Here is a 22,203-nt window from a genome sequence, read left to right as displayed (position 1 = left end):
CTGTTGGCACTTGTTGCACGTGACCTCTGAAAGCGGACGGTGATATGGAGCACTCGATCTTGGCGCTTGAGACGAAGACTTGTTCTGAAAGCCTGGGTTGGGTGGGTGGGAGAAACCACTGCCACCTTTGCTCTTCTGCTGATACGGCTGACGGAACGGAGGAGGAGGAAGCCAATACTTCTGCTGCTTGACCACTTGAGTAGAGGAAGAAGGAGTAACATCTCTGGCACGCTTCCTGGAAGCATCACACCTCATCTGAGCAGCCTCTTGCTTCAGTGCCATGTTGTAGAACTCATCGTATCTCAACGGCTCAAAGAGGACAAGAGCGAGCTGAATTTCCTCACGAAGACCACCCCTGAACTGATAGATCATGCTCTTCTCATCAGGAACATCCTGCTTGGCAAAACGGGCGAGCTTCTGGAACAACTTGTTGTAGTCATAGACAGACAAAGAGCCTTGCTTCAGATTGCGGAATTCCTGACGCTTACTCTCAACCACACTTTGAGGGATGTGATGAGCGCGGAAATCTTGACGGAAATCGTCCCAAGTGATCAGACGTCCACCTCTGGAATCCTTGTACTGCTGGAACCACTCTGCAGCCTGATCTTTGAGCTGGAAAGAAGCAAACTTGACGAAATCTTCAGGCCTGACGTTGCTGCATTCAAAATGCTTGCCCAGATCCACTAGCCAATCGTCAGCATCGGTAGCCTCAACACAACTGCTGAACGTCTTTGGGCCATTTGCGAGGAACTGGTTCAGAGTAGCAAAGTGGTGCTGATTGTGGCCTTGATTCCCTTGACTGCCTTGATTGCGCTCTTGGAGGATTTGCATGATCAACTGTGTATTTGCATTAGTAGCTGCCATCACAGCTTGCCATGCTTCCGGAGGAGGCGGAGGTGGAGGCGGATCAGGATTCGGAGTCGTGCGCGTTGGAGGAGCCATCCTGAAGAGGTTGACCACCATTAGCACATTGATAGACAACAATATAGAAGCTGAATCCAACGGAATGAAAATTGCAACAAATAGTCTTCACATCCGAACAAAATGCACGAATGCATTCCTCTTCAAATGGTCACATATCCATAAATTGAGAAGCCACGAAGAATTAAGGAAGAGAAATAATTCAACAAGGTACGGATCAAGAACGAATAATCGGTAAGAAATCCCAATCTCGAACCAATATCCGTGGAAGAAGAACTAGAGCTACTAGAATTCCCACCTATGAAATTCCCGAACCTTTCCGGTTATGCAATCAGGTGTTGGGGATATAGGGGAAGCACAATATCTCACCCAAACTAGCAAATCCTACATCCAGCTGTATCCATCCTTCAACACATAACCAGGAAAACTTCGGAAACCATCTACCTCAACCTTCGAAAAGCATCCGTTATACAAGTTATGGCGATACTCCCGAACTCCCGCCCCAGTACTGGGTGGCGTCGAGGTTATCTCACCAACGAACTGCATAAAGGAGATTTCCGATGTCGCGCACATATCTCAAGTATACCAGAATTGCAACGATAAAATTGTGACGACAACACCTCGGAGCTCAACTCCCCGGGACACTGCCACAACCCCTAAAGACAGGAGGCACCAAGAACAATGTTCTCGTCACAAAACCATCGGAACAAAACCAAAATACTCGCGTGACCCTAAAATTTTTTTTTTAGTGAAATTTGAGAAGAGAAGAGTCAAAACTCTACGCCAGGATGCCTTACCAGAGCGATGAGGAGACTGGGAAGTAAAAGAATTCCTAAGCTCTCTGATATATAATTCCTAAGGACTCAAAACATTTTTCTAGACACAACTCGGCTGCTAAAACGATCAAGCAATGGGGCTCCTAAGGTCGGGGATGGCTCTGATTACCAACTTGTAACGCCCTCGATGCGGCTATAGCTCCCACGTGTCGAGGCACGACTTAGAGGCATAACCGCATTGAAAGCAATGTCGCAAGTCGGGCAATCATTACAACATCCCATGTAATTTATAATAAAAGGGGGAGATAACATAGTTGGCTTACACTCGCCACATCACATCAGAGTACATAAATAACATCCATCAAACAAACACTCATGGCCCGACTACGGCGCCAAAATAGAAAAGACCCCCAACATGCGACAAGGTCCTGAATCGATAACCCCAACTAGGCACCACTACTGATCATCCGGAAAAGACACGTAGTATCGCTGAGAGTCCTCGTCGAACTCCCACTTGAGCTCGTAATCGTCAACTGGAGCAGGAACACCTGGACCTGCATCTGGAGTTGTAGTATCTGTGAGCCACAGGGACTCAGCAATCTCACACCCACGCGATCAAGACTATTTAAGCTCATAGGAATGGATAAGGCAAAAATATGTGGAGCTGCAGCAAGCGACTAGCATATGTGGTGGCTAACTTATACGCAAAAGAGAGCGAGAAGAGAAGGCGAAGCACGAGCGAGAAGCTAAAGGAACATCCTGCGCAAGCATAACTCCAACACCGTGTCCACTTCCCGGACTCCGCCGAGAAGGGGCCATCACGGTAACACACACGGTTGATTCATTTTAATTAAGTTTAGTTCAAGTAATCTACAACCGGACATTAACAAATTCCCATCTGCCCATAACCGCGGGCACGGCTTTCGAAAGTTCAATCCCTGCAGGGGAGTCCCAACTTAGCCCATGACAAGCTCTCATGGTCAACGAAGGAATAGACCTCCACCCGAGACACACCGATCAGACTCGGCAACCCGGTACAACAAGATAATTCGACAGGTTAAAACAAGACCAGCAACACCGCCCGAATGTGCCGACAAATCCCGATAGGAGCTGCACATATCTCTTTCTCAGGGCACACTCAGATGAGCGCTCCATACAACTAAAACCAAACCTCGAGTTTCCCCGAGGGGGCGCTGCACAGGACTCTAGTTTGGACCAACGCTCAGAGGAGCACTGGCCCGGGGGGGTAAAATAAGATGACCTTCGGGCTCTGGAAACCCAAGGGAAAAAAAGGCTAGGTGGCAAATGGTAAAACCTATGTTGGGCATTGCTGGAAAAGCTTTAATCAAGGAGAACTATCAAGGGGTTCCCATTATAACCCAACCGCGTAAGGGACGCAACAATCCGGGAACATAACACCGATATGACGGAAACTAGGGCGGCAAGAGTGGAACAAAACACTAGGCGAGAGGCCGAGCCTTCCACCCTTTACCAAGTATATAGATGCATTAAGATAACATATCAATATAATGATATCCCAACAAGTAAATAAATGTTCCAACAAGGAACGGCTCCAATCTTCACCTGCAGCTAACAACGCTATAAGAAGGGCTGAGCAAAGCGGTAACATAGCCAATCAACGGTTTGCTAGGACAAAGGTGGGTTAGAGGTTCAACATGGCAATTGGGAGGCTGACAAGCAAAAGGTAGGCATCGTTGCAGTGGCAAAGCAAAAGAGCGAGCAAACTAGCATAGCAAAGATAGTAGTGATTTCGAGGGTATGATCATCTTGCCTGCACAGTTGTCAGAGTTGACTGGATCCTCACAAGCAAACTCAACGGGCTCCTCGGTAGCGAACTCGTCTCCCGGCTCTACCCAACAAGACAAACAAGCAACAAGGATACAATCAACCACGGGCAAGACCAAGCAATAAGATGAAATGACGATATGCTATGCGGGATGCGATGCGGGATGCAAAATGCAAGATATGACAGTAAATGCATGAACCTGGCATCAACTTGGAAAACCAAGTGCGCCACTGGATAGAGGGGATGAAATCGCTTGAAAACGATATAAAGATCATAGGAATCGGAGCTACGGTTTGGAAATGGCAAGCGTTTTAAGATACGACACCGGTCTGCGATTTACAGCAAGTAGGCATCTAAATGCAACGAAATGAACATGCTACAGCCACCAAACATGGAAACAAAATACATGGCAGTTATGTACACAAGATGGTTGACAAAACACTAGCACTGAGCCATAGGCAAAATCATCCATTAAGAGGTTCAAACAAGCATGGCTAAAACGCAAATACAAAACAGATTCCAGACTTAGTGAAATTAACACTAGTCTGAAATTTCAGATCACGATGCTCTCTTCGGAGCAGCAAAACAACATGATAGAAAACCTGAACATGACAAGTAAGAACATGGCATGGAGCTACTCAACAAGCTTAACAAAACACCCAAAGTGACCTGGGGCCAAAAGGGTTCACAAAATACTCTACCGAGCTCACGAACATAGCTCGAACACAATCAGTTTTCAGACTTAGTGAAAACTGAGACACGCTGAAATATAACTCACGAAGGCATGTAAACGAGCTCGATGCACTCACTATGGTGCAAGTCATGGCAAGGAAAGCATATAACCAGCAAGAAGGCACAATGTGCTAGCTACACATGGCAAGAACAAAGGCATAGCATTCATGGAACACTAACGGTAGCATCGGCAAAATCGCAAACAAGTTGACGATCTGCCCAGATTAACAACGAAGCAAAAGTTGAGCTCGATTGAGTCAACCTAGAGCACTCCACATATGCCAACAAAGACATGGATGGATATAGCATAACATAAATATAAAAACTCCCTTACTGATCATCCTCAAAAGAGGCACGGATCACTAGGAAACAAGCTGGACATATGGCATCATGAACTAAAATACATGGGTGGCACCTCTGGAAAGAAGACAAAATGCTTAACAATTCATCCCAAAGGGGCACAGGCATATCATGCATGAATTAAACATAGCAAAAATGACAAAAGTGCATGATGAACTAACGGATCTGCAATTTAACTCACGAAGCCTCCTTCTAACAGCATTTTGGGCATCAAGATGACCTCAAATGCAAATGATGCAATGGAATGAAATGATGTACATGTCGAGACGAAGATTTTGATATACCATATGCCCAAAATGGATCTACAGTTGCGAAGATACAAGCAGTCAAAGATAGCACGAAAATTAGGGTTACGAGATAACCGGGGGATCCCCAGATCCAGATCCAGACCGGGTTCGGCGGCACTGTAGCTGAGCGCGCGCGACGAGGTTCGTCGGCGCCGGATCCAAGGCCGCCGGCATAGGGGGAGGCGGTGGCCGGCGTCGAGGGGCGGCGAGGTGGCCGGCGGGGCCGGCCGCGGGCGAGGGCGCGGCCACGGAGGCGCGGGCGCGCGGCGGCCGGTCGCCGCCGGTCCGGGGAGGCGAGCGGCGGCGGGGAGGCGGTCCGCGGCGGCGCCGGTCACCGGCGTCGGGGAAGGAGGCGGCGCAGGCGTCGGGGTCGGGCGCGGGGAGCGGCGGCGCAGAGACGGGCCGCGAGGGCCGGCCTCGGGCTCCCGGGCCTCGGCGGCGGCGATGTGGGCCTCGCCCACGTGGCGGCGCGGGACTCGCTGCGGTGGCGGGGCGGACGTTGTCCGGTCGGATCCGGACACGTCCGTCGGTGGCGGGGTTGATCTGTTTTTTTTTGAACTAGGGTTTCGGACGGGGGAAGAAGAGATCCGAATGGAGGGGGTATAAATAGGCATAAGTGGAGCTAGGAGAGTCCAAATGAGGTGCGGTTTTCGCCCACACGATCATGATCGAACGCTCTAGGACATGGAGTAGAGTTTGGTGGGTTTTGGGCCAAATTTGGGGGGTGTTGGGCTGCAACACACACGAGGCCTTTTCGGTCCCTCGGTTAACCGTTGGAGTAGCAAACGAAGTCCAAATGATACGAAACTTGACAGGCGGTCTACCGGTAGTAAACCAAGGCCGCTTGGCAAGTCTCGGTCCAATCCGGAAATGTTTAAACCCCAGACACGAAAGAAGACTAGAAATGACCACTGGAGGAGAACGAAGCGTCGGAATGCAAAACGGACAACGGGGAAAATGCTCGAATGCATGAGATGAACATGTATGCAAATGCAATGCACGTGATGACATGATAAGAGATGCACGAAAAAAGAAAAACAACACACGGAGACAAAGACCCGAACCCGAGAAATAAATATAACTTAGCGCCGGAGACGGCAAGAGTTGGATACAAATATGGAAAGTATATCTGGGGCGTTACACCAGGCTCAAAGGGAACTGAGATGATTCATGCTAGAAACTTCCGTGTGCAGCCACAAGCTATTATGGGCTCTAGCATAGTTGAGTAAGTTATGTGAAGCTCTTGAAGAGGCAGATCAGCAGGTAGTGGGATGTAGGTTTGGTATGGTCTGTCCGGAGTAGAGAGTTATTGTTTCTGAAAGACTGTGTCTCGGTCATCCATTTCTCAAACACCCTGTAGTGCGAGAAATCCAACGGAGGCGATCGAGTCTTGTGGGGAAAAGTGCGCAAACCTCTGCAGAGTGTACAATCTAATCATGGTTAGCCGTGTCCCCGGTTATGGAGAATTCTTGAGTATCTAGTACTTGGGTTATCGCAAGTATCTCATCATGTTTAACTAATACTAGATGACTCGTTGCGCCAATGGCGCAAAGGCCGAAAGGGAGCCAAGTATTGTGAGAATATTTAGACACTTAAGTCGAAAACCAAATGTGGCCAACACTGCAGCAACCTCTACTTGAAAGCCGCCTTTTCTCACCGGATCTAACATAGATACATAATTTTTCAAGAGCAAATTTCGAAGAAAATATAAAACATGAAAGGCTTTAAGTTGTACTATTGAGACCATACCACCATATCTTCATTTAGTTTCTTTGGAAATCTAAAGGTCTAAGAGGATCATACATGTGAGAAGCTGTGAATCCACAACAAAAAACTAAACTAACTTCCAAACAGCTCAGATCTCTTGTTGTAGTGCGGGGACATGTCCTTAATCCTGCATCCACAACCCATAATTTTTCAACACCTAAATCCACGAAATCCAACCGAAGGAAATCATGGCAGAAAAATGTGTCTTGGCTTACATCTCCGAGAACTTCTTGGCATACTTCTGCAGGTTGGACACAGCAATCCTCGCTGCGAGCTGCTGAAGAACCACACATGCACCTTCCTTCACCTTGCCCTTGGGGAGGAGGGGGGCAACACTTGCAGCGCCACAACAAGGCTTTGCAAACGCCACCGGCGAGAGTGCGCAGCAGAGGGCGTTGAGAGTGGCAGCGGCCTTCGCCTCGGCGCGGGCATGGTGGCCATGCGACTCGAGGCAGCACACGAAGCGGTCGCGCTGGAGCACCACGCTATGCACAGATGTGTAGGCAAGTAACAAAGATTGGTCAAAGGGAAACAAATTATCCAAAAGAAGAAAGGTTTTATATATTTTCAACATACCCAGCCATAAAATCAGATGCTTCTTGATTAACAAAATGAACACACAATTAAGCGGGGCATAGAAGGTGTACAATTATGTACTGAAAAAAATCAGAGGGGTTAGATTATGTTCAAATGAGATAAATCATCAAGGTTCCAATGATAGAAAACTTTGGGCCCGATGCACTGATTAATGTTACAACACACAGGCAAGCTAGACATCTACGTCTGGAGCGAATACTTTCTTCTTCCTATATATATGAGAAAAAACACGCGCATCAGACTTGAAAGCAAAACGAGCCTGGAAAAATTGATGTAGTGCAGAGGAGTAACAAATAAAGGAACACAAAAATTCCAGAAATTGTTCAGGGTCCTTTTTGTTCTGCAGACATTTTATTTTGTAGAATGGCACTGTTCACCATTTGGGGATCACTTATGTCTTGTGCGGACTTACGGTTGACATTTGCCATAAACATTTCTCAAGGATTCTTCACTTGTGTAATATGAAATACTCGTTTCTGAGATAAACCGTGGATAACAGAATATACATAGAACCTGATTGGAGCAGAATATTTATTCTGAGGATGTTGCAAGACCGTAAGGTTCTGACTGTCCACTACCATGCCAAATATAGTATGAATGATAGTGTCTCCAGTATTTTGCCTAAATGAATTGTATGGTTTGAAACAGAGACAACTGAAAGAACAGTGCTAACCATGGCATCGCTGGGAGACTCGCGTTCATCCTCCAAATTGTCTGGTTTGGAGCAGCAACTGATCCGGGTTCGCACTGAAACACACATACACAAGAAAACATCTTCAACACCTAATTTAGTAGAGATTTCTCTCTGTCTCTCCAAGAAAATAACATTCCCCTCAAGCAACCAATGAACAAGAACGATTCTGCGTATCTGAAGAACGGAACCGGGATGGTGATAACATCAGAGGCTCCCAATTTGCAGCCCCGATATGAGCACCCCCCCTCTCCTATACAGGTATAAAAGAACTCACCTCTGGCCGGCGGCCGGTGGGCGGAGCTAAATGACCTACAAGATCTCTACTACCCGAAGTTTCTTAAATTATCACCAAATTAATACCTTTAACTAATTAAGGATGGAAAAGATTAAGCAAACATTAAGCTACAAAATCGTCTCCTGGATTGTTATGAGCATAAGAACCTACTTTTTTTGCGATTTCAAATCTGATTTTTTTTGTGGCAATACAATTCTAAGGCCGTAAATAAAAATCATTATACTATTGTCTGGTCAATTTAAGATCTATGCTGAATAGGTTGAAGTTCTGTCGGTACTACAAATCTCCACTTTTGGGGAAAGCAACAAACTTGGAATCACCAATGAAGATTCAAACAGGAAGACAACTGCATATTTAACTTTCATAAAAGCACTTCCTTATTTTGACCATTTATATATATCAAGTATATACACCATCGACTCAATTTCAGTCTTCTTTAATCTCCGGCGGCCGGTGGGCGGAGCTAAATGACCTACATGATCTCTACTACCCGAAGATTCTTAAATTATCACCAAATTAGTACCTTTAACTAATTAAGGATGGAAAAGATTAAGCAAACATTAAGCTACAGAATCATCTCCTGGATTGTTATGAGCATAAGAACCTGCTTTTTTTGCGATTTCAAATCTGATTTTTTTGTGGCAATACAATTCTAAGGCCGTAAATAAAAATCATTATACTATTGTCTGGTCAATTTAAGATCTATGCTGAATAGGTTGAAGTTCTGTCGGTACTACAAATCTCCACTTTTGGGGAAAGCAACAAACTTGGAATCACCAATGAAGATTCAAACAGGAAGACAACTGCATATTTAACTTTCATAAAAGCACTTCCTTATTTTGACCATTTATATATATCAAGTATATACACCATCGACTCAATTTCAGTCTTCTTTAATCTCCGGCGGCCGGTGGGCGGAGCTAAATGACCTACATGATCTCTACTACCCGAAGATTCTTAAATTATCACCAAATTAGTACCTTTAACTAATTAAGGATGGAAAAGATTAAGCAAACATTAAGCTACAGAATCATCTCCTGGATTGTTATGAGCATAAGAACCTGCTTTTTTTGCGATTTCAAATCTGATTTTTTTGTGGCAATACAATTCTAAGGCCGTAAATAAAAATTATTATACTATTGTCTGGTCAATTTAAGATCTATGCTGAATAGGTTGAAGTTCTGTCGGTACTACAAATCTCCACTTTTGGGGAAAGCAACAAACTTGGAATCACCAATGAAGATTCAAACAGGAAGACAACTGCATATTTAACTTTCATAAAAGCACTTCCTTATTTTGACCATTTATATATATCAAGTATATACACCATCGACTCAATTTCAGTCTTCTTTAATCTCTAACTGAACCAAATAACAAAAGCTTAAGCTTAAGCATCCACACACACAGAAAATGCAAAACAAATCTCACATAAAACTGTCCCAAGTCAGATACAGGGGAAACCAAGGTGAGATGATCATGTTTCTTATAGGGAACAATAACCATAGGTAAATACATACATTATTGCCCTGTCAGAAGGTACTTAGTTGTACTTCAAGTGGTACTGGGACATGAAACTAAGCCATTGAAATTTTTGAAACAGAATAGATGATAACACCAGTGTAGGCCATGAACAAAAATACAAAGAACATAGTCAAGCATAACCCACCTCGACCGAAGCAACGTTTGATCAACAGCAGGAACCTGAACCTCATGATGCTACACCATATATCTATGGTTACCCTTTTTATTTCTCCCGCCTAACCTGAAGTAATTATCTGGACAAAATAGGGAGGCACACTTCAACTAATCAGTTCTTAGTAATTATAGAATGCCCTGTATTAAAGGAAGTAAAATCAAGCATGTATATGCTCTAACTTTCATAACTGCATGTAAACTCAGCGATTAACTTTATATACCAAAGTGTACAATTCTCAAGTTTAGCTATAGAGACGGAAACAGAGACAGAGGGCGTGCACCTGAAACCTGACGGAGTTTGCTTCGGCTTCCAATCCAGAACATAATCATCAACCATGCGCGCCTTCCCCATGTACTTCACAAGCATATATAAAGATGGAATTGACATAAGCCATAAATCACAAGTTCTTGGCACCAACGGCAATAGGGTGTCATTTTAAACAATGTTCAGAATGATGGCTCTGATGAATCTTTTAATGCCTACAGCAGACAAATCTAAACTGAATTTTGTTTGTTTTTTCTGTAACTAAGAAGTTGGAAATTGACAATCATGTATATAGATCAAGGAAAAGTAGAGTAGAAAATGGACCACAATTATGCTAGCAGCAAAGTACTCTGGAAATGAAAAAAAAAAGAGAAACACAAGTTAGATTATTCTCTGGAAATGAAAAAAAAAAGAGAAACGCAAGTTAGATTATTCCAGTCAAGTGATGCAAGTATATCTTTCAAGCATCGAAAAAATAGATACGAATCAAAAGAGGCTATTGCATCATCCTGGTCATTAACATCAGAACCATAATCCTGGATTTCTGAAGTTGCAAAATACTTCTGGAAGCTGTTGTATTGTTAATTCACATTTATCCTACAACATCCATACATCATACAAAAAATGGAGAAAGAAAAACCAATAAAAACCTGCTCGAAGGTAGTCATCATCAACAATTCTTGCTTCAGTAATGACAACCAACCAGCACATATATCCATCCATGATACATAAAGGGGGGAAGTAAATTACCTTGTATGAGAACAAATGAATTGTCAGGTTGCTGCAGCTGCCAAAAATGCCACAGCTTAATACATGGATTCTGTCAATGCAACTCACATAGTCACCTGGGTACACATTAATAGACAAAAATAATGCATCAATTAAAAGGAGCCAAAACAAGCAGAGCAGATCACGAACAAAAAACAAATGAGAAAAGTCACTGGAATATAAGTAAAATAAAGTAGTTGGCATTCATGTAAACAAATCTAAACAAGGATAAAATAAATCATAACATCAAATTGCAGGAACAAATGTGACTTTGCTTGAGACAGAGGTGAATTCACCTTATTCTTCTTCACCAAACTCTTCCTTGGGATTCTTCCTCTTCTCTTCTTTTACAGATCTGCACACATTGTTCTTACGAAAACAGAAGAAATCAAAATCAGATTACTGGAGAACTGGGGGGAGGGGTCAAAGGGGAGAGGAAGATGGAGAGGATTTATATGTGCAGCCTAGATTCTCCAGACTCGCAGTCCTTCTCCCACCTCTGTCCTCCTCACCTCCCCAAGATCCGTCACACCCACCATAAAAACTACACACCCAGACCCTAAATTAATTTAGAGTGGAAGGAATCAAGAGGAAGAAGTTAAACAGGGTGGAGTTCCAAGGAGGCATTGAGCCGCTGCCTTTCATCATTTTTGTGGAGAAAAGTTGAGATAGTGCACGGGAGGGGAGGAGGCAACAACCCAGCTCGTGGAAGCCAGCGCGGAAGAGCCTGCGGGGGAGGGCGGTGGATTGAGGCGGCGCACAGGAGATAGCATCACCGGGATCCGGGGTCGAAGGAGCGACGGGCCATGGCAACACGGAAGGGGGAAGATAGGGTGGGGGAGAGAGAGATAAATCAAGGGAAGGAGGAGGGGAGCAGGGGGTACCTACGCATGGGGAGGGGGAGGCTGACCGATGGCTCGAGCTCCACCTGCCATGGCGACAAGAAGAAGAGGGCTAGGAGGTCCCCGATGGCCGGCGCCTCTCTCCTCGCCGCTCCTTCCTCTAGCGCCGGCCTCCAGCTCCGGCCGACTAGCCCTGCTCCCCCTCGACTGCGACGTCGGCGCCCGCCACCCTCCTCTACCACCCGCCCGCGCTCTCTCTCCCAGCCCGCGTTTTCCAGGCGAAGTCCATGGGGTGGCCGACGGATCCGGCGACCCATCGGAAGGAGGAGGAGGTGGTTGGAGGGAGCGGTGGCGGGTGAGGACGAGGGAGGGAGGAGCGAGGGGCGCGGGGCTGTGGATTGGGGCTAGGGTTAGGGAGCGGCGGCGGGTGAGGACGAGGGAGGGAGGGAGGGAGGGAGGAGCGAGGGGTGCGGCGCTGTGGATTGGGGCGCCGCTCTCTACCTCGCGTGCTATGGTGTTTTTTTTCCTTCGCGTGGTGCGCTGCACCCCCACGCGCGGCGCGATACGGTGGGCTTTTTTCCCTCGCATGGTACCGTGCGCTTGATGCCTTCGTTGTGACTACCTACCCCTTCATCCTTTATAAGTTAGATTGTTGGATTGTTAATCACTTTAATTGGGATTGAGTTGGAGGAACCTTCTCAATATTGTTCAACCACCATGATAGTTAAACTAAAAATCTATTCCTTTGTTGTAGGAAAAAATTGGCTTTTCGCAAAACTGTAACCGTAGAGCTTTCCACCAGCCAAATATGCATGTAGTGATAGCATTATTCTGTTCTTGCTCTACTGTGTTACTTTGCCAGCATATTCCATGTGCTGACCCGTTTTCGGGCTGCAACGTATTATGTTGCAGACTTTTCAGACGAGGGGTAAGGTTCGTTAGGTCGTTGCCGTGCAGCTCAGCTATGCCGTTGGAGTTGATGGACTCACTTTATCTTCCAAGCCTTCCGCTGTTATCGTATTAGATGGCCTTAAGCCGCATTACTGTAATGAGTTCTCTCTTGAGACATTCGATGTAATAAGTGTGTGATTGCTACTCTGTTATAAATCCTTCGAGTCCTGTGTGTGTCAGCATTACCGATCCAGGGATGACACTGAAGCACAGAGACTTGACCATCTTAGGTCGGGTCGCTACATTATTTTTGGGACTAACCTATTAACCGGAGGCCCAACCCAGATGCTGTTTTTTCCCTATTTTAGGGTTTCAAAGAAAAGGAATATCAAACGGAGTCCAAACGGAATGAAACCTTCAGGAACGTGATTTTCTCAACGAATAAGACCCAGGAGACTTGGACCCTACATCAAGAAGTAAAGGAGAAGGCCACGAGGTAGGGGGTGCGCCTACCCCCCAGGCTCACCCTCCACCCTCGTGGGCCCCCTGTTGCTCCACCGATGTACTTCTTCCTCCTATATATACCTACGTACCCCCAAACGATCAAATACGGAGCCAAAACCCTAATTCCACCGCCGTAACTTCCTGTATCCACGAGATCCCATCTTGGGGCCTGTTCCGGAGCTCCGCCGGAGGGGGTATCCATCACGGAGGGCTTCTACATCAACACCATAGCCTCTCCGGTGAAGTGTGAGTAGTTTACCTCAGACCTTCGGGTCCATAGTTATTAGATAGATGGCTTCTTCTCTCTTTTTTGATCTCAATACAATGTTCTCCCCCTCTCTTGTGGAGATCTATTTGATGTAATCTTCTTTTTACGGTGTGTTTGTTGAGATCGATGAATTGTGGGTTTATGATCAAGACTATCTATGAACAATATTTCAATTTTCTCTGAATTCTTTTATGTATGATTGGTTATCTTTGCAAGTCTCTTCAAATTATCAGTTTGGTTTGGCATACTAGATTGATCTTTCTTGCAATGGGAGAAGTTCTTAGCTTTGGGTTCAATCTTGTGGTGTCCTTTCCCAGTGACAGTAGGGGCGGCAAGGCACGTATTATATTGTTGCCATCGAGGATAACAAGATGGGTTTTTTTTTTATCATATTGCATGAATTTATCCCTCTACATCATGTCATCTTGCTTAAGGCATTACTTTGTTTTCTTAAACTTAATACTCTAGATGCATGCTGGATAGCGGTCGATGAGTGGAGTAATAGTAGTAGATGGAGGCAGGAGTCGGTCTACTTGTCTCGGACGTGATGCCTATATACATGATCATACCTAGACACTCTCATAACTATGCTCAATTCTGTCAATTGCTCAACAGTAATTCGTTCACCCACCGTAAAATACTTATGCTCTTGAGAGAAGCCACTAGTGAAACCTATGGCCCCCGGGTCTATCTTCATCATATTAATCTTCCAATACTTAGTTATTTCCTTTGCTTTTTTATTTTTCTTTTATTTTACTTTGCATCTTTATCACAAAAATGCCAAAAATATTATCATATCATATCTATCAGATCTCACTCTCGTAAGTGACTATGAAGGGATTTACAACCCCTTATCGCATTGGTTGCAAGGAGTTATTTGATTTGTGCAGGTACTAGGGACTTCGTGCATGACCTCCTACTTGATTGATACCTTGGTTCTCAAAAACTGAGGGAAATACTGACACTACTTTGCTACATCATCCTTTCCTCTTCAAGGAAATCCAACACAGTGCTCAAGAGGTAGCAGTATCTAGCTTCTTTAACTTGACTTGGTCTTCTTAATCTACACTCTGATTCTTCAAAGAACTGATCTCTTGTGCTTGATCTGGTCTTGGATGATGTAATCTCGATGTCGGGCATGTGCACGGTCTGGGCAACAGACCCAGGGTTTGTTGTACCGACATTCGGGCCGTTATTCATCAGCATCATATTACAAGTTCATATTTGAAGGTTTAGCTACCTCACCCCTTTTCAATAGAATCTGTTTTACTAGAGGGTTATGGTTTAAGAGAATTGAGATTGTTTTTATTTGTTCAAGGGACATTCCAAATGTGTATATGGATTATGAGCATGAAAATGTAGAATCAAATATTTTTAATGTCAATAGTGAAATTATTTTGGAGTTGGCAAGTTAGATTTGCTTCTTTTTATTTGGTATAATTTATGTGTCTACTTGTCATCCGATGGAATTGCATAATTGACACGCAGAAGCTATTGTTTCAAACTTAAGAAACACCAAAAGTTAAGCGTTGTCTAACTTCGTGCATTTGGAAAGTTAGTGGGAGCAAAGTCGAGGTGGTGATCAAGCTGTTCAATAGCATCAATTGATCATTGGTGCTTGGCCTACTGTTGGAAATCAACTTCTGAATTTTATCGCCTTCGATTTTCATTAGGGATAACCAACACTGTTGTCAAGGTTTATCTTTGTCGCGGTCTAAGGCAAGAAGAAACAAACATTGACACTACAGTACATGCATCCTTAACTTCAACATCATTTACAAAAACAATAATTTAGTGCACTATCACCTCCATCGATAGCTAAGAATCGTTTTACATGTGAATCATACATAGAATAGGGTATCAACCGTCGCAGTACGTGATTGCCTTTTCAAAGATACAGAAGAGGGAGAGGAAGGGCGACAGAGAGAGAGAGAGAGAGACAGAGAGAGAGAGGAGGGAGAGAGGAAGAGAGGGAGGGAGGGGAGAGAGGGAGAGAGATTTGTGGATTTATGGTTTATCAGGCAAGAGCTTTATTCTTAAAACTATAATTACATGACCCATTCTCTTCTAATTGGAATTATTAGGGAGGGAAGTTGGAGATGATGGGTCTGGGGAGATGCATCCGCTCCTGGCAGGGGCACCGCTATTCACGTGTGTTTTGGTTGCCGCTTCTCATGTGTAGATGTGATGTAGGATTTAGAGAGTATAGCATTATTATGGGACCTGTATTTCTTGTTCAAATATTTTTATTTATATGTTAGGATCATGATAGTTAAAAACTGTAGAGTAGTTTTTTGGTATCTAGATGTTGTGTCGGGAAGCGTCAAGGGGCAATAAATTAAGAGGATTAATTATCTATGGAAAAAGAAGGTGATTGATGACAAGTTAATTCAACAGGAACGAGCAACTAGAGGGATGTGTGGTGTTTGTAAGAATAGATAGAAAAAAGATGTTCATATTTTTGTTGTGATTAAATATTTCATGCAACGTGCTCGTTTGTGGAGAGGAAAATGGGCCTTTTTTACAAATTCATTTGTTGGCCCGTGGCAACACACGGGCATTCTACTCGTATAAATAAAGAATGACTTCACAAAAGTACCAAAAAGTGGTGATTTATTTTCTTAACTAACGTATCTCACGAGTTTTTGTTGAGTTTTGTGTTGTGAAGTTTTCAAGTTTTGGGTAAAGATTTGATGGACATCAGAATAAGGAGTGTAAAGAGCCTAAGCTTGAGGATGCCCAAGGCACCCCAATGTAATATTCAAGGAAAACCAAGCATCTAAGCTTCGGCATCCCCTCTTTCATCTTAGTCTATCGGTAAATTTACTTGAGGCTATATTTTTATTCACCACATGATATGTGTTTTGCTTGGAGCGTCTTGTATGATATGACTATTTGCTTTTTAGTTTGCCACAATCATCCTTGATATACACACCTTTTGAGAGGGACACGCATGAATAATGAATTATTATAATACTCTATGTACTTCACTTATATCTTTTGAGCTAGGCAATTTGCTCTAGTGCTTCACTTATATCTTTTAGAGCACGGTGGTGGCTTTATTTTATAGAAATTGTTGAACTCACATGCTTCACTTATATTATTTCGAGAGTCTCTAAACAACATTGTAATTTTCCTTGGTTATGTATTTAGTCCTAATATGATGGGCATCCAAGAGGGACATAATAAAAACTTTCATATAAAGAGTGTTGAATACTATGAGAAGTTTGATACCTTATGATTGTTTTGAGATATAAAGCTGGTGATATTAAAGTCATGCTAGTGAGTAATTGTGGATTGGTAGAAGTACTTGTGTTAAAGTTTGTGATACCCGTAGCATACATGTATGGTGAACCGTTATGTTATGAAGTCGGATCATGATTTATTTTTTGATTGTCTTCCTTATGAGTGGCGATCGGGGACGAGCGATGGTCTTTTCCTACCAATCTATCCCCCAAGGAGCACGTGTGTAGTACTTTGTTTCGATGACTAATAATTTTTTGCAATAAGTATGTGCGTTCTTTATGACTAATGGTGAGTCCATGGATTATACGCACTCTCACCCTTCCACCTTTGCTAGCCTCTCTAGTACCACATAATTCTCGCCGGTGCATTAAACCCACCATATACCTTCCTCAAAACAGCCCATTATGTTTTATTATGACACACACCATCATTGTCTTATTGCTTTGCATGATCGTAACATAACTAGCTTGATGTTTTGGTGATATTGCTACGCTAGATCATTGCACACCCTTGTACACCACCGGGGGCATTCATATAGAGTCATATTTTGTTTTAGTATCAAGTTGTAAGTAAATAAAAATGTGATGATCATCATTATTAGAGCATTGTCCCATGTGAGGAAAGGATGATGGAAGCTATGATTCCATTACAAGTTGGGATGAGTCTCCGGACTTTATTTAAAAAATAGAAGAGGCCGCAGAAGCCCACAAAAAAAGAGAAAAGAGAGAAGGGACAATGTTACTATCCTTTTTCCAAACTTGTTCTTCAAAGTAGCACCGTGATATTCATGATAGAGAGTCCCCTATTTTGTCACTTTTATATACTTGGGAATTTTTCGTTATAAGAACTTGGCTTGTATATTCCAATGATGGGCTTCCTCAATTTGCCCTAGGACTTCGTGAGAAAGTGAGTTCGATGCACACCCACTTAGTTCTTTTTGAGCTTTCATACACTTATAACTCTAGTGCATCCGTTGCATGGAAATCCCTACTCACTCGCATTAATATCTATTGATGGACATATCCATAGCCAGTTGATACGCCTAGTTGATGTGAAACTATCTCCTTATTTTTGTCTTCTCCACAACCACCATATTCCATTCCACATGTAGTGCTATATCCATATTGCATGAAAGTCGAAAAAGTTTGAGAACATCAAAAGTATAAAACAATTGCTTGGCTTGTCATCAGGGTTGTGCATGATAAAATACTCTGTGTGATGAAGATGGAGCATAGCCAGACTATATGATTTTGTAGGGATTACTTTCTTTGGCCATGTTATTTTGAGAAGACATGATTGCTTTAATAGTATGCTTGAAGTATTATTGTTTTTATGTCAATATTAAACTTTTGTTTTGAATGTTATGGATCTGAATATTCATGCCACAATGAAGAAAATTGCATGGATAAATATGTTAGGTAGCATTCCACATCAAAAATTCTGTTTTTATCATTTACCTACTGTAGGACGAGTAGGAATTAAGCTTGGGGATGCTTGATACGTCTCCAACGTATCTAATTTTTTATTGTTCCATGCTATGATATTATCTGTTTTAGATATTTTATATGCATTAATATGATATTTAATATTATTTTTGGGACTAGCATATTAACCTAGAGCCCAGTGCTAGTTTCTGTTTTTCCTATTTTTTGAGTTTTACAGAAAAGGAATATCAAACGGAGTCCAAACGGAATAAAACTTTCACGATGATTTTTCTTGGACCAGAATACATCCAATGAGCTTGGAGTGGGGGCCAGAAGATTCTCAAGGAGCCCACAAGCCACAAGAGTGCGCCCTAGAGGGGGCACCCTGAGGGCTTGTGGGCTCCTCGGAGGTCTCTTAACCCTAATTCCAGCATTATAAATCCCCAAATATTCCCAAATGACTAGAAGCGTCCACCAAAATACTTTTCCGTCGCCATAACCTTCTACTCCCGTGAGATCCCATCTTGGGGCCTTTTCCGGCATCCTGCCGGAGGGGGATTCGATCACGGTGGGCATGTACATCAACTCTATTGCCCTTCTGATGAAGCGTGGGTAGTTTACCACAGACCTACGGGTCCATAGCTAGTAGCTTAGATGGATTCTTCTCTCTCTTTGACCTTCAATACAATGTTCTCCTCAATGTTCTTGGAGTTCTATCCAATGTAATATTCTTTTGTGGTGTGTTTGTCGAGATCCGATGAATTGTGGATTTATGATCGGATTATCTATGAATATTATTTGAGTCTTTACTGAATTCTTATATGCATGATTTGATATCTTTGTATTTCTCTTCGAATTATCAGTTTGGTTTGGCCAACTAGATTGGTATTTATTGCAATGGAAGAGGTGCTTAATTTTGGGTTCAATCTTGTGATGACAAAGTAGGGGTAGCGAGGCACGATTGTACTGTTGCCAACGAGGATAAAAAGACGGGGTTTTCATCATATTGCATGAGTTTATCCCTCTACATCATGTCATCTTACTTAAGGCGTTAGTCCGTTCTTATGAACTTAATACTCTAGATTCATGCTGGATAGTGATCGATGTGTGGAGTAATAGTAGTTGATGCAAAATCGTTTCGGTCTACTTTTCACAGACGTGATGCCTATATTCATAATCATTGCCTTGGATATCATCATAACTTTGCACTTTTCTATCAATTGCTCGACAGTAACCCACCATGCTATTTTCCTTCAAGAGAGAAGCGTCTAGTGAAACCTAGCTATGCCCCTCGGGTCTATTTTCCATCATACATTTTCAGATCTATAAAACAAAAAAACCCAAAATACCTTGCTGCAATTTATTTACTTTTTATTTTGTTTTACGTTTTAGTAATATTTTATATCTATCTCTACCAGATCTCATCTTACAAGTGACTGTGAAGGGATTGGCAACCCCTTTATCGCGTTGGGTGGAAGTGTTTGATTGTTTGTGCAAGTGCATAGATTGGATACTTGCGTGTACTTCCTACTGTATTCATACGTTGGTTCTTAAACTGAGGGAAATACTTATCTCTACTTTGCTGCATCACCCTTTCCTCTTCAATGGAAAAACCAACGAAAGCTCAAGAAGTAGCACTCCCATACATTATTTTCTCAGAAAATCCCTATGCACTGGATGTGGTTAGGCTTAAATGTGCTAATCATATGCTTCATTATGCTCCCGTTATATTTCAATTCTTTACTTTTATGTGAGCATCATTGAAATCATCATGCTTAGCTAAAAAGGCATTAAAGAAAAGCGCTTGTTGGGAGACAACCCAATACTTTTGCCTACTATTTTTGTGTGTTCACATGATTAAGCTACTGTAGTAATCATGTTTTATAGCTTTTATTTTAATAAAGTACCAAGTAAAGCCTTTGGGGTAGTGTGGACGATAGTTGACTTGATTCTGTGCAAAAACAAAAACATTTGCGCCCAGTAACATAATTGTTTAAAATCACTAGAGATTCTAAAAATTCTCAAATTTCTACACATGATTAATATACAAATTGCCTACACTGTCCTAATTTATCAGAAGTTTTTTAGTTACAGAAGTATGGTGTTATTCCAGCTCATTACAGACTGTTCTGTTTTTTGAAGATTCTATTTTCAATGCTTAGTTTTCATGTTTAAAGTTTCTATGGCTTATATTGGTCAATAGAAATTGTAGAAATGATAGAGGATAGTAGGCATTATGTGAGAATGATACGTCTCTGTCGTATCTATAACTTTTTATTGTTTCATGCCAATATTCTACAACTTTCATATACTTTTGGCAACATTTTATATTATTTTTGGGACTAACATAATGATCCAATACCAAGTGCCAGTTCCTATTTGTTGCATGTTTTTTGTTTCGTAGAATGTTCATACCAAACAAAGTCCAAGCGCGATAAAAATTTATGAAGATTTATTTTAGTATATTTGTGATTTTTGGGAAAAAGAATCAACGCGAGACGATGCCCAAGGGGCCCACAAACCCTAGGGGCGTGCTCCCCTACCCAGGGCATGCCTAGTAGGCTTGTCGCCACCACATAAGTCGGTTGGTGCCCTTCTTTCGGTGCAATGAAGATAATATCCTCATAAAAATCGTGTTAGAATTTCAGCTCAATCGGAGTTACGGATCTCCAGGAATTTAAGAAACACTGAAAGTCCAGAAATAGGGACCATGGAAACAGAAGAAAACAGAGAGAGATCCAATCTTGGATGGGCTCCCGCCCCTCTGGGCACCATGGAGGCCAAGGACCAGAGGGAGAACCTCTCCACATCTAGGTGGAGGGGCATGGAGGTGGAAGCACAAGGGGGAGACTCTCTCCCTCTCTCTCTCGATGGCGCCGGAGTGCCGCTGGGGGAACCATCGCTGCGGTGATCGTCTTCATCAACATCACCGTCTTCATCACCTTCTTATCTTTTTTTGGGTCCACTCTCCCGCACCCTGCTGTAATCCCCTACTTGAACATGGTGCTTTATTCCACGTATTATTATCCAATGATGCATTGCCATCCTATGATGTTTGAGTTGATATCTTTTTTTCTTTGGGTTGATTGATGATCTTGATTGGTTTGAGCTGTATGTTCTATATTGGTGCTATCCTATGGTGCCCTCTGTGCCGCGCACACGTGAGGGATTCACGCTGTAGGGTGTTGCCTTAATGATGTTTAGTAGTTGCGGATGCTTGCTAGAGTTCCAATCATAAGTGCATATGATCCAAGTAGAGAAAGTATGTTAGATTATGCCTCTCCCTCATATAAAATTGCAACAATAATTACAGATCTTGTTAACAATTGCCTAAGACAATTCCGCACACCAATCCATCATTATTCCATACTCGCTATTTGAAATATATTCTAACCTTGTGTCAACAACCCCTATTTTTATATTTTAGCTCTCTGATATCATGAAAAGTTATCCTCTTTATACCCAAAACATAGTTTTATTTCTCATTTCTGGATGAAAGCAAACACTCGGTGTACATAGGGTTGTATTGGTGGTAGATAGGACTTGAGGGAATATTGATCTTACCTTTACCTCCTTGTGGGTTCAACACTCCATACTTATCAGTTCCATCTTTGGAAATTGGTACGATGATTCCTTGCACTTGGGGATTATCAAGCTCTTTTCTGGAGTCGTTGCTGGGGAGCAATAGCGTGGGGTTAATATTTTCATGTATGCTTGTTTTCTTTATTCACCAAGTAGATTTTATTTTCCCTTTTGTTGTTGCTTTATTGTTCTCTTTGTATAGTTGTGGGTGAAAAAAAAATAGGGAAACAAGAAACCTTTTCAAAAAGATAAGTGAAAGTAAGAAAGACGAGCACTGTTGAAGTGGGGGAGCTCCTTGAACTTTGTTCATGCCCATGGAAACTTTGCAAATCTTGAATTACAGAAACTTTTCAACAAAAATAATTACCCCCTTGCACAAATCCATTGTATTATAAAAATAATGTGCCAAGTTGAGCCTTTTGGATGGTCTATGGTGATAGTTGATTTGATTTTGCTAAAAAACAGAAACTTTTGCGCCCAGC

The 22,203-nt window shown here is 42.7% G+C and overlaps 1 long non-coding RNA gene across 3 annotated transcripts; it reads right to left on the bottom strand.

Moving 5' to 3' along the window:
- Nucleotides 1-6,591: 6,591 nt before the first annotated feature.
- Nucleotides 6,592-12,265, bottom strand: LOC123102720 (uncharacterized). Of its 3 annotated transcripts, XR_006449222.1 has the most exons (9): nucleotides 11,849-12,255; nucleotides 11,261-11,333; nucleotides 10,947-11,041; nucleotides 10,213-10,286; nucleotides 9,903-10,011; nucleotides 7,921-7,994; nucleotides 7,227-7,456; nucleotides 6,866-7,135; nucleotides 6,592-6,777 (listed from the first exon to the last, which is right to left on the bottom strand). It is a non-coding gene; the product is annotated as an uncharacterized lncRNA (long non-coding RNA). The 3 variants fall into 3 exon arrangements; XR_006449223.1 differs by having other exon boundaries at nucleotides 10,213-11,041; nucleotides 11,853-12,265; XR_006449221.1 differs by having other exon boundaries at nucleotides 10,213-11,041; nucleotides 11,849-12,264.
- Nucleotides 12,266-22,203: the final 9,938 nt, after the last annotated feature.

Source organism: Triticum aestivum, chromosome 5A (assembly GCF_018294505.1).
Source record: "Triticum aestivum cultivar Chinese Spring chromosome 5A, IWGSC CS RefSeq v2.1, whole genome shotgun sequence".
Classification (NCBI taxonomy): domain Eukaryota; kingdom Viridiplantae; phylum Streptophyta; class Magnoliopsida; order Poales; family Poaceae; genus Triticum; species Triticum aestivum.
The sequence above is the reverse complement of the archived record's forward strand: the minus strand, read 5'-3'. Positions and strand labels throughout refer to the sequence as shown.